The sequence below is a fragment of the Poecile atricapillus genome, chromosome Z (assembly GCF_030490865.1).
Source record: "Poecile atricapillus isolate bPoeAtr1 chromosome Z, bPoeAtr1.hap1, whole genome shotgun sequence".
NCBI classification, from domain to species: Eukaryota; Metazoa; Chordata; class Aves; order Passeriformes; family Paridae; genus Poecile; species Poecile atricapillus.
The window spans coordinates 137,265,626-137,272,003 of NC_081289.1; positions in this window are offsets into that span (position 1 = coordinate 137,265,626).

The following is a 6,378-nucleotide window of genomic DNA, read 5'->3' on the forward strand; positions in this document are numbered from 1 at the left end:
TAAAAATCCTGCAGGAAGGGGAGGCCGCTAACCTGCTGCAGGATCTGAGCCACCAACAGTGCTGACTTCTTCCTCTTTCCTCCAACTGAGGCTTCGGTTTCTGCTGGGTTCCCCTCCTGCTGGGCAGCAGCAGGCTGCCCACCCAGCAATGGTGCCACACAAATTGTACTGTGCTTCCTTCCATCTGCCCTTCCAGTGGGCCCCCAAACTCAGCAGCTCTTTTTAGCCAGGCTACAGGCTGGAGTCTGACATTTTTGACTGTTCCAGTGCCCCTGAAGACAGAGCAGTGCCCACTGCAGGGCATCAGTGCTGCACAGGTGACAGCAACTGAAGCAAATGTTCCCTTGTGCTGGAACACTCTGAACATCATTTCTGGCACGTTTTGGCCCAGGTCAGCTAGCCTGACCCCAAAGGCAGGCAACATTCCCAACCAGAAAGCAGTCCTTGGCAGAGCTGATGTCTTAGTGCAAACATAGCTGGAGCATCCTAGCTCCTCTCTATGCAGGCCTGGGTGTTGGTTTCTGGCTGATGCTTCTGCTGGGGCTCTCAGAGCCACAGTGGCTTATTGCCTTTACCCTGCCACATGGGCCTGGAGAGGCCATCCCTCAGCTCCACACACAGCAAAAGCATTTCTCCAGCTCCTTCGGCTACCGTGCCTCCTCACACCTCTCATCCATTGCCTGCTGGGGCATCTGAACAAGCACAAAGGGGATGCCCAGCTCCACAGTCCCCTGCAGCCTCTTTGAGTCTGCCACCAGTGCCCCACATCATGCACTGCACCAGTGCCCCAAACCATGCCAAATGGGCAAGGCCACTGGGGTGCACGTCTTTACCTAAAATAGCTCAGTGCAGCTCTACCATAACTTCTGAAGCATTGCCAGCCTCATGCTTAGAGAACTTTCTCACCAGGCAGCACGAGCGGAGGGATGTGGATGGTGTCAGCCTGCTGCAGCTGGGAGAGAACATGGCTCTCAGCTTGCTTCACCCCTAGTTTGCTGTTATTAGGGATCTGAGATGGGGCCTAAAGTAAGACTGGGAGGGTGGCTGCTGCCCGTGGCAGCCTGTCACCAATTAGAGATGCCATGCAGAGGCAGGAAGCATTTGTTTGGTGGAAACCACCCCCAGAAGCCTGAGCCTACAGAGAAGGGACAGCACTGCTGCCATGACCTGAACTGGAAAGCTGGAATCAAGCACAGATCAAGGGAAAGATATGACAGCCCCAGACATGGGGACTTGTCTATTCCTCGGCGTCCTCAGGTCAAGAGGTCAAACCCTCCTGGGCTGGTAAATCTCAATTTAGGAGTGAAGTCGTCACGTCTGTGCATAACTTCTGCTAGCTGCCTGCAGAGGCTGTGAGTTTCACCAAGGGATGGGGAAGCCTCAAGGGGTGCTGCTCCATAGCCCACACCATCCATGTTGTCACTGCTGTCCCTGCTGCCCCCAGGCATCAGCACATACCAACACAAGGGTTGGCAGGGAGCCCAGGTGGAAAGGGCCAGAAGGGCTTTCTACCTACATGGTTCCTCAAGATCCATCACTGGCTTGCTGCCCTGAGCCACAGGCTGGAGACTGGCTCCCAACAGCTCCCTCAATTTCTATTCCCCAGTCACATTCTTCCTTTCAGTTTCCAGAGTTTTCTCTGTGACTATAATTAGCCTTGTGAGGGACTTGCCAGTCCTCGTGGAAGAAGAGGCAATAATCTCTTCCTGAAGGAAATGTCCAGGACACCTGAGGGATCCCTCTAACTCAAGTGTAAATGATACCAAACAATGTGCCCAGGAGGAAACTGAGGCAGTGAGGGCAGAGGAAGCTGTGAGGAGCAGAATGCTTTGTGGAGGGACTACAGCTGCTGCCATTAGTCAATTAATGCTCCGTGAGGGGCTGCCATTCATGGGGATCAATGGTGCTTCTGTCTGAGCACTGCTGAGCCACAGGCTTGACACAAAACCAGGTCACAGGCTTGCCACAAAACCAGACAGCATGTTGTGAACAGCCAAGAGTCCTGTTGGGGGTCTACAAGTAGTGTTTTTAGTGAGATGATTTACTGCTTCTTATTTGCCAGCTTGGCACTGGAGATGGCTGCCATCCCCTCCAGCCACCCAGACAGCTGCATTAGAAACAGAGTCCTGTTCTGAAAAAAACTGTCCTTGTCCCCCCAAGAGAATATATCCACAGGGTGGACTGGAGGTCTGCAGGAAGATCTGCATCCAGCATCTTTGCCCCTTGTCTGGTGTTAGGAGCTGCTGATCCTGCAGTGGCAGAGGTTTTACCTTACCACAGAATCTCTCCTCTCCACAGGACAGACACAGCTGAGATGACACACTTTTCTCTTGATATTCCCTAATTGGCTTTATTTGTCCATATTAAACATTTACCATCCACAGTTAGCTCCTTCATTAGCTATGACACATCATGTTTAACCACACAGCAATATTGCATCAATGCCTGGGCCAGCAGCAAACACTCAGGAAACTTCTGCGCCAGGATAATACGGAGACTATGAAAAAATCTGTGCCTGAATGAAAACTTAAACAAGCCTGGAGATACTTCTGAGCTGGTAGCAGACCTTAGACAAGTGTGCACAACCCCATGCACAGCCTTCATCCCTTCCTCCTTTGTTTACACACAGCATAATGGCTTGCCTGTGGACCTGCGCACTTGCAGAGAGGAATGAACACTCATTTGGTTCACCAACCACAGTGTAATTAATTCCCAGAAAAGCTTCTGGGCTTCACTCTGTGGCTGTGGAAGTTCAAGGTGCCACCCAGGTTTAACCAGATGCTTCTCCTGCACGCCCAGGGTGCTCAGTCCCACCAGCACAGGGCAAGGGATGGGTCTCCCATGGCGAGGGAGAAACCAGGCAGGTGGGAAAGGAAAACCATTTCAGAAACGACAGAAAAAGCAAGATGAGGAGCATGCCGGGGTCCCTGCTATCCCCAGCCCCACGCTGAAGAAGCCTCAGGCCCGTCACCCCCAGGGCTTATCCCTGAGCGTTTTCTCAGCCTCCTCTGGCAGGGATGCACACAATGTCTCCGAAGGCTGTTTTTGAAGGCAATGTTTGCCATCTAGTGGGAAAACAGAGCCTGTGTATCTCGCTTGCAGAAGGATGCGGCTTGTGGTTATTTTGGCAGTAGTGAGAGCCGCACGCCCCCTCGTCCATAGCTGGGCAGCGGCTCCCGGTCGGGAGTTCCGGGGAGGGAAATTGGAATAGGTGATGCTGGTTCAGCTTCCTTCAGGCAGCTCGCCAGGCTCTTTGCCGTCAGCCAAAGATGCCTCCCTGAGAGTGGATCCCTAGCCCAAGCCTTTGCAGAGGACCCTGGCCGACCTGCTGCCCAGTGTAAATGGGGAGCTGAAAGCAATGCTCTGTAGTAGGTGAAAAAGCACCATGTTCTGGAAAAATGGTGCCTTTCAGATCAGCAAACACCTGGGGACTGGTGCCTGCCAGATTGGCATCCTCCCAGGCATCTGTCTTCCAGGTTAATATCCTCCTGGGGATCAGTGCCCTCCAGGCTGGCATCTCCAGCACTCCACTGGCAATCAGCACCTTCCTAGTCAGCATCCCCTCTGGTATCAGTGCCTTCCAGGTCAGCATATTTCTAGCGATCAGCACTTTCCAGGTTAGCTTTCCTCTGGCAATCAGTGCCTTTAAGACCTGCAGATCATCCTGGGGATCAGCCATCATCCCAGAAGGGGGTCTCAGACAGATCTGACACTTTTGGCACCTTATGACCTCCACATCCATCAGCACAGAGGTGACTATGCTTGTGCCAGTGCCTAGAACTCATGTGGAGCTCCGCTGCTCCCACATCTAGTGGGTCTCCTGATGGAGAACGAAAGGTGGAAGCTGCTTGAATGTGATGTGACTTTGCAAAGACCACACAAGACTCTCAAAGGCACATTTAACTTGGGTCCATCATACTCAGGATGCAGACAAAGGCGCAGCTGTACTGAGCTCTGTCTGCCCAGTGCCTGCTCTGTGGAATCCTGGAAGCATGGGGAGCACTGGAGTGCCCCAGCTGGTTCAGAAGTTCCTGCTTAGGGGGCTGGGCTATGCTGTCCCTAACCTCTACTTGTTTATTCTGCCATGCTGACAGAGCAGCTGATGTGGCAGGGAATGAAGAGGAGGAAAAGGTGCAGCTGGTGGGAGGAGAACAGGTAGAGAGGCTGCACAGAGAAGTTCCCAAAACATGTCCTGCTCTGTTTTAGTCCCTGCAGCTGGAGAAGATGGAGTTCCTGCCATGGGGAAGGGAGGAGATCATCTCTGAGCAAGTGGCATGACAGTACTGAGGAATGTACAGCAGAAATGTGTGCATGGGGAGCACATGTGTCCCCTAGTGCCACCACACTTCAGGGCAGGAACACAAAACACTGGGAACCCTTGCTTGGATAACAGGACTGTTTCCCGTGCTGGAAAAAATAAAAAAAAAAAGAGAAAAGGAAAAAAAAAAAAAAAAGAAAAAAGCTATCAGGAAAATCGTGGGCTGCTGCTGCCTGGAGCAGGGAGCAGCCATTTCCCAAGAGCATCACGAGCAGCAGTGCCTCACAGTTGTTGCCTCCCAGCATCTCTGTGGCCAGGTGCTTGGCATCTGTGAAAGACCAAAAGCATCCTAGAGGCAGGGAAGGGGCCAGCCCCAGCAAGCAAAGAAAGAAACAACCTATTTCTGGAGGGAGAAGCTGACAATGCAGCAGTAAGGCATGTCTCAGGTCTCTCCCTTCTCCACATCTGACCTGGCAGGTGATGTCTCCTCTTCTGTTTCAGGAAAGAAAAGCAAGGAATTTTCAGGCCTGTGGCAGCTAGAAAGGAAGGCAGATGAAGAAGAGGGAGTATGGGGGATTGCAGAAGTCTCTAATGGGTTGAGTGCTTGTATCCCTAGCAAGTTCCCAGGTAGAGGTATCCACATGCAGGTAGGATGAAAGCCAAGGTCAGGGTGAATGCTCAGAACTATACTTTTAAAGCATTCATGTTTGGATTGACTGTGTCTGTGGGCACAGTCCCTGCTGTTCCCACTCTCTCAGTGTCTGGGCAGTGTGAGATGGAAGCAGCTTCCGAGGGGGATGCAATCCCTCTGGAGATGGCCCACATTCTCCCCAGTACTCTCAGGACCTCCACTGGTGACAGCTGTCTCACGTCAGCTCTTACATGAGGACTGGGTCCCTAGGTCGCACCCAAGACTTGTTTCCAGTCACATCCTTGCTCTCTGCCCATGGGCTTCTCATCCTTCTTCACAAGTCAGCCCCTACAGAGTGAGCATCTTTGATGCTTAGGATGGTAACTGAGTGTCCAAACTACCTTTCCATATATTAATCTATAAATTAATCTCTCCCTTCCTTCCTCTGACAACTGATCCACGAATCCACATCTGTATGTCTCCTTCCCTCAAGCCATGCATCCTTCCCTCCCTGCTGAACCACTGTCTGTGTATGTACCCTTTGCTCTCTACATCATCTCATGACACATACAGATGTATGTTTCATGGCTATTCTGGTGAAGCTGCTTTTTCTTCTTTCCTTGGCTCGGGATTTGGCTCAGAAGGAAGCAGAAGCAGCCATGAGAGGTAAGTTGAGACTGTTTTGCTTCACAGTCCTGTGCAACTCGCCTCCTCCCCTGCAAAATGCGGGCTGATCCTGGCAGCGAGGCAGGGAGAGGAGGAGGCTAGTCCTGAGGGCTAGATCAGAAATTTGGCAGGGTTGGTGGCAGTCAAACAGCCCAGGCAGTGCCGCACAACCGCCCACAACCAGTGCCCTGCTGCAAAGGCTTTTGCCAAAGCTATGAATTTCCCAAACAAGCCCCTGCCTGAGACATGATCTGGCCACCCTCTGCTGGATGGAGACAATGGGTATGGATGTCTCTTGTGTCTCAGTGCTGGGGACCTTCCCTGGAGTGCAGCATTGGCTGATGGAAATTTCTTAAAGCAAGTATATCCCCAGGCCATGGTCTCCTGCACTTTCTTCCTGCTGGGCTTGGGCTGTTCCATGCCAGGAAGCTGGACCCATCCCTGCCTCATGTGGATGCAGTCCACGGGTGGCTTGGACCTGGCATATTTTCAGCATCTCCAGGCCTGGCTTGTACCAGTTCCCCTGGTGATCTTGGCATAGCATCCATGCTGGGGAGGGTGGGATGCGGCATCAAAGGCAAGTTTGGATGTGCCTCTGCCTATTTGGGGCAGGGTGCGTCCAGGCAGGGCTCCAGCCTGCAGCAGGAAGCCTCCTGCTCAGTGGCTGTGTGAGCCACCAGAGAGCCCAAGGCTGGAGGAAGTGCCCTGGCCCCACAGTGGGACAGGGAGGTGCCGGCACTGGGACTGGTCTCATGGTCCCTTCCTGTTTTTCTCCTTCACAGCTTGAAGACAAAGTTGATTTTGGCATCTGGATCCCTCTCCT